Source organism: Agrilus planipennis, unplaced genomic scaffold (assembly GCF_000699045.2).
Source record: "Agrilus planipennis isolate EAB-ADULT unplaced genomic scaffold, Apla_2.0 scaffold27, whole genome shotgun sequence".
Classification (NCBI taxonomy): domain Eukaryota; kingdom Metazoa; phylum Arthropoda; class Insecta; order Coleoptera; family Buprestidae; genus Agrilus; species Agrilus planipennis.
The window spans coordinates 913,129-920,735 of record NW_020439094.1 but is presented as its reverse complement, the minus strand read 5'-3'; positions in this window follow the sequence as shown (position 1 = coordinate 920,735).

Here is a 7,607-nt window from a genome sequence, read left to right as displayed (position 1 = left end):
TTGCTATGGAAGAAAGAAGTGTAATTTAGAAAACAAAATATTGTCATTCTTTGAAGATTGGACTTTGAAGTCCTCCCGTTTTGAAATTGAGATCCTTCAGTTTCCTTAATGCACCTTCATTTCCATATTTTCCATCAAACAGTCTAGTATCGTAAATGCAGTATATATATATATTATTTAATTATACATACACTTTTAATTTTAATGAAGTGAGTTTTGTTGCTGATCGACCAAAGTGTCACTTCGACATCTGACTCTGGGAAGAAGAACTGAAGATCTCGTCCACACAATTCCACGAAACGTTGAGGAGCCCTGATTGAGGACGGTCAGGAAGACATAATATAAATTATAATGCTTAATTAATAATCAGTAATGAATTCAGTTGCAAATAACCTTGATAAACGGAAAATACAACAAATTTAAAAACAATGAACTTTCCCTTGATTCTTAGACTTTTATTTCGAAAACTATTAGTATCCTTAAATTATAATTTATGAGTCTTTATTAAATATGGTGACACAGGAAGATTTTTATGCCTTTGAAAACATTCTACATTATAAAAAACAATTAACTGACTCAAAGGAAAGCGTAAATTTCAGCAAAGTACGATGCTTTCGATTTGAGGTAGAACATCCCACTACAATATTCATAAAGCATTACGTAAATTAACCATTCAAGCTAGTAAATATTTAAAAACTAGGTATCTATACAATTTACGAATTATACCACATTTTCAAAAATGTGCTTTAAATATTCTGCCGTTGCCAAAATATACCCAAAAAAACTAAAAACCTTCAAAGAATTACTACCGTTTGCGCTCCCTACGTTTCATGGCTTTGACGCAGAGTTATAGCATCGAAGATGTTCAGTTGGAGCTCACCGAAGTAAATGAAGTTAATGTAATATTAACCCTAATGATTTTGAAAAAAACGGTTTTTATAATATTTGTTTTACATTATAGTGAAAATTTATATTACGCTGAAAAATAAATTAAATAAGGTCTAATTTTTAAGATGATATAGGAGTATTAGCATCTAGCAAGTAGGAGATAGCTTTAAATAAAATTGAAGAGGTGTTGACAAAACAGTATTGTATAAAAATAAATAAAAATAAAACAAAAATACTGGTTTGTAAGGGAGGAAATAGTAGAGAAAGAGCGAATGTAAAGATAGGAGACGAAAAATTAGAAGAAATGACTGATTTTAGGTATAGATCTAGGAAGTCAGATGAGCCAGGACGAAAGGAGTAGTACGGATATAAAGCAGAGGATAACGCAGGATCGAGTCCCCTTCAATAACAAGAAGTTACTTCTATATTCGGGAACGATTAATTTAGAAATTCGAAAAAGATTGTTAAAAGTGTATGTTTGAAGCGCGGCCCTGTACGGATGGGAAACATGGACGGTGGGCACGGCGGAAAAAAGGTTAGAAGCGTTCGAAATGAGGAGCTACAGGCGACTGATGAGGAAACCGTGGATAGAGAAGGTTAGAAATGAGAGAGAGAGATATTAGAAAGAATAAGAAAACAGAGAACTCTATGGAAGTCAATAAGAAATAGGCGAGATAGGTTGGTAGAACACCTTCTTAGACATGAAGGTCTAGTCAGGGACATATTAAAGGCAGAAACAGGAGTTAGGTGGAGTAGTGGTAGACCTATATTAGATGACTGTTCACAAACAGTTAAGGATATGGGTTATTCTAGTTCTAGGAAGCTGCAAAGATTAGCTCAGGATGGGAAAAAGTGGAGGTGCGTGTCCAACCAGTCTTAGGACTGATGACCTTATGATGGTAATTAATTTTTAAAATAGAAAAGGCAATAAGCCACAAATTTTTATCAATGCTGATTAGTTCTTTGTTACCTAGTGAGATGTGTTCGTTTTGTTTCCATATTTTCATATATTTATGCATAAATATAGTACTACAAAAGTAGTTTTGTGTATAAGTTTAATAACTGCGATTTCAGGATTTGCTCAAAATATAAAACATGAAATAACTTAAAACTGAGAATGGCTTACTATTTATTTCCCTCAAGGCCTTCAATTTTACAGTATTATCTTTTAAAGACAACCGTGCTTGATATTTCGGTTGCAAATATTACTCAAATAATAAAAAAAGGCGCAATTACATTTTATCATCTGATTAATTAAGATTATCACAAATTTATGAATATTGGGTAACAGTGTTAAAGAGTCTTGCAAACCGTATTTGTTTGATGTCTTAGTTCGGCCTGACTACGCATCTGCTTAAATTAGTGCAATATTCATTTCACACTATTTATAAGTGTTTATTTATTTCACATTGAGTATATATTACTCTATATTCACATTATATTTGCTATATTTATTTCATCTGCTCTTGTATCAACTACCTGTAATATTTCACTAGTCAGCTATTGTCATCGAATTGTCTTAATAGTTCATCATTTTTCTGGTAAGCTCTCGAAATTCTTTTGTTATGTGGATATGTATGTGTCATTCAGCTTATGTGTCATGTCTTTGTTGGCTTCTGCAGTCGTCTGTACTCATTGATTATTCCCGCGGCTCTTGTTCGCAATAATCAATAAAATCGCAATTTTGTCACAATGTCGCCAATTTATCTTAACCTTTAAGAATATTTTGAACAAGAAAGAAAATAATGGACCATTATGTACATTTACAGAAGTTCAAATATGTATAAGTGCTTACTGTCTTATTTTGCTATGGAAGAAAGAAGTGTAATTTAGAAAACAAAATATTGTCATTCTTTGAAGATTGGACTTTGAAGTCCTCCCGTTTTGAAATTGAGATCCTTCAGTTTCCTTAATGCACCTTCATTTCCATATTTTCCATCAAACAGTCTAGTATCGTAAATGCAGGCAATACTGTTATAGTGACCAATTTTTATTGTTCCATCGCCATATTGTATTTTTCCTTTCGTTTGTTGGAGCTACAAACAGCTATGAGATTACAGTAAAAAGTTTTACTAACTAAAAAAAATTAATTGTTTTTCCTCTAACAAAAGATTTGATTCCCAGTTTCGTCGTTATAAAGAAAGAATTCAGCGTCAATACATCCAACAAAAAAGTCAAAGTCATAATTCGAAATACATCATATGTAATTTCAATAAAGCTTTGAATGCTATGTCTCTTTTATTTCCTTTAAAGATTAAACAATACCTTTGAAGCTAAATGTAATGAGCTACTTAATTAATAGATGTGTCGGAGCTAAAAAGTGTAAATCTGTATTATATGAATATGATATGACAACTTTATAAAGAACTAATTGTAAATCCCGGACGTACAACAATTTCATAATATTCACCAATTAACCGTTAATATTCAAAGACGTAATGAGATTGCATAATCGTCAATCGTACTTGGTTGTCACTATCAGTTTACAACAACCTACTTATCCATTGCACATTACATGTACGGACACACGCTGCTGTTAATACGAAGATCTGCATATGAATTTGTACATAGAAGGTAATTGTTTAGGGATCATTATGATAGTATTTGCGTATATTTTATTTAATGTTTAGGACAGGTTACCTAACATTAAATTGGTTAAATTCAATGGAACAGTGGGAATTATTGATTATGCCAGTATTATATGCAAATGCACTTATTATATGCATGTACATCGAGTAAATAGTAACAAAAGGCGTACATGCAGGTATAGATATACATATGTACATAGTTATGATTTTTATGCGTATGTATAGATATATGAAAATAGGTCTGATTTTACTCATGTAAACATCTATTTGTGACCTGACCAGGAAATCTCTGAATAGCGGCCAGAGAAAACTATATAAAAATGTGACCGTTTACAAAACGAAAATTAAAATTTTTGAGTTATTGTGCAGAAGTTCGTCTTAAGTTTTTATTTTTTGTTGTAATTCATGATTGTGTGAGACATATGTACATACGAGGTCTGTCCGAAAAGTACTCGACCGACCTGCTATTACATCTTCGCGCCAGAGTGTTCGACCGACCTTTGCGAACGTCAACAGTAAAACGTCACGAACATATCGATTGCTCGCTAACACTTACAGGGGACGTATAGTTCATTCACAGAGTGCATTTCTTTACAAAGCCTTTCTTGCGTTTGTTCGATTTTATTATTGTAAAAAATGACTGAAAGATCAAACTTAGTTTCAAACTCGACAAAACAAAACAACAATCTTCACAGTGGAAGCTCTCGTTCGAATCACGGCCGAAAAAAGCGCATAAAAGTCAGAGTAATATCAAATTAATTCTGATTGCTTTTTTCCTTTTGATCATGAAGGTGTTGTGCGCTACGAATATACACCGACAGCTACCTAGACAAAAATTTTCAGGCTCTCAGAGTCTTTCAGAGTTTTCCAGCGTCTCTGAGACCGTCTCTCACAGTCTCTCAGTTATTGCTTAGGTGTTTTTTATGGACCTCTCACAGTCTCTGTATGAGAGACTTGAATGAATAAAACTAAAGAATTGAGAGACTCGAGTCTCTCGTAGAAAGACTGGGATCTTTGAAATATGTTGAAATTTTAACCATGTCTATCGAGACACCACTTATTGAGAGATATGAGTCTCTCGTTCAGAGACTGGATACGAAATAGGGATCTCTCTATGAGCGACTCGAGTCTCTTGTTCAGAGACGCTAAACGGTTTTTTTGACAGTCTCTCGACAGTCTCTCTCGGCGAAACCAGAAAGACTCGATGAAGAGACTTTGAGAGACTGAACATTTTTATCTCGGGGTCTTACAATTAAGAAGAAATCGGTCTCATTTTTGGTCAAGCAGTGGCTGGCTTCTCCATTGCGATAATCCGCCAGAGCACTCATTGAGTTTTATGCAGCTGTTTTCAACCAAGCACAATATTACACTGCTTTGCCAACCTCCATACAGTCCCGACATAACCCCCTGTGACTCTTGGCAGTTTCCGAATTTGAAAAACCGCTTAAAGGACACCGGTTCATCGACAAAAAGACGGTTGAATATAATGCGACTAGGACACACAATATTATTTCAAAAACTGACTTTCAGGAGTGATTAAGAAAGTGGAAACACCGCTGAGAGCATGTTATTCAATCAAATGGGGACTACTTTGAAAGATGCCGTTCGCCCGATAACGAAAAACAACGCAAGCGCGGAGATATGGAGGTAGGTCAGATACTTTTCGGACAAACCTTGTATATCAGTGATGATTTCTAATCTAAACTTATGCCATACAAATATCGATTTTAAAAAGTCTAAGATCCTAAAGCTGGCAGACATTACATACTAATTTTCTGTTTTTTGATGGTTCGCTTCTTATTGGCGCTTAACGTGAAAAAAAATCCAAAAAAAGTAAACATTGGTCTGTTGTTGTTATTCTGGCATTTTGCACAAATATATAATTAGTACGAGGGTTCCTTGTTTACAAATAAATTCTTGGAATCGATCGGGTAGTAGTTCCACGTATTTTCGTCAAACGATGCCGGATAAAGTAGCAATTACTTCATCGAAACCTATTGAAAAGTTCCTAATTACAAACATTTATGTAAAATGCAATTCCAGAAGCTGAAAAATGGTCCTTGAGAGTGGAAGGCGTTTTAATAAAAAAACAAAAATGAGGGATTTTTTTAAATGGATAGTAAACTCCAATGAAAATTAACACTTGCATGCTAAGAAACACGAATAATTTCAATTAGTAATATTATATAACGTGGTTCTTGATTTTGAAAATAAAAAAAAAATAATATAGTTAATATATGTATTGATAAAATAGTGACGATTAAAGATTTACAGTGAGCATTTAGTTTTGATAAAATTAAATGCTTTTCTGGCTTTAGTAAGTTCTTGTTTAACGCAGGAAANCTATATCCATACAAAATATCTATCAAACAAATAAAATTAAAATTTTCTTTTGAAAAATGAAACCATTCCATCAGTATTTTCTTATGACGTTGTCACGTTCAACTATCGTCAGTAAACCGACTTTACAGACAACCGATTTTTTTCTATTAACCGGACCAGTACCTACAACATCTTAAGACCTCTCGCCTCAGCAGCGTGTACTGCCAGATAAATTATTTTATTCATACTTACATTAAAATATAATGCAAAGTAAGTCAGACAGTCAAATAATTTTAACGATTACATAGAAGTGGAAGCGAACTTTTTATCTTCAAACACCTTGTGTTCATGTTCCAATAAAACGTCTTAATCCTAGCGGAACAAATTATACCTTCTTGCAATATTTAAACAATTTTATGGTTCGTGTGAATTTATAATTTAACGTTTATTATCCTTTTTACGCCCAACTATCTGATTTATGATACTAAAAGGATAAAATTACTGCGGCATTGTATTAAAAACGATTGCAAAACAAGGAAGTATAGCACCATAATCACGACTGGTTAGTATCATACATGTTATCTGCTAAATGCACACTCGAGTGAAGTTGGTGGTTTACCTATACTTTGAATTTGACCTACAAAAGTCACTATATCGTTTTGTATTATCGTAATTATGTAACAACTAAATACGGCATGAAGCAATTTTAAATAGAACATACATAAAGTATCCAGTAAATAATAATATGGTCATTGTTAATTAGAAAGCTGTCGATTCAATGAACAAAATAGTGGAAAACAATGTTGGGGTTTGAAAGAAAGTATTGCTTTGACTTTTTGGAAGCCACATATATGTCACAACTATGTCACTTATAGATTTCATACAAACAAAAAAAAAATAATTTCACCGGGGAAGAGTGAATACTAATGTAATGACAACAAGTTATTGTTGTACCAATAAGCAAGAGTTACACTCTCAAAGAAAGTTGAAAATTGTAGTTCTGGCTTTCTCTGTAAGACAGTACAGTAAAAGCTCTTTATTCGCGGGGTATACGTTCCATAAATATCCCGCGAATACAGAAACCGTGGATATGGAATGGTAATTATATAGTATGGAATCATAGGGGATACGTTCTAAGGTTCCAAAATAAAACCAATATGTATCAAAACAAAATCAATGTATTGAAAAATTGGCAATTAAAATTAATCGTTATAATCAGCTTCAGGCAAGAGTTTAAAAAATATAGTGATTTTTTTTGTTTTGAATTTTGAAATTAGTCCACTCTGTTACATCTTTTATAAAAGTCGCCTCGGCACGAGCTAATAGTACCTACTCAAAAGATGCTGATACGTTGAAGGGTAATGCCGAATCCTTGTTTACTCAAACGATGCCGATACATTAAGAGGATTCAGTGGTACACGCGCCATAGAGTAAAAACATGCTTATGGATTCTAGATATCATGAGTTTAATATTTGGAACAGAGGTTTGAAATTTTGTAATAAGATAGATAAAGCTTTGTTATAAAGCTTGTCGAAGGCCATTTTTTAATTTTATAATGTCTATTAAAAATACGTGTCCTACAGAAATCATCAACTTGTAAAAGCTTTTAATGACCATATTATTGAAAACTAGAAACGTATCGAGTTAGTGTGAACCTTTGTCTGTTACTATACAAAAAATTAGATGTTTATCTTGCAGCATTAAATTACAATGTTTAGAATAGAAACCCATATTTTCGGAAAAATTCACACTAGGCACGAGCGGTCTATTGCGGTCAATCCCCTTAATAAATGACACCGAATCCTTTT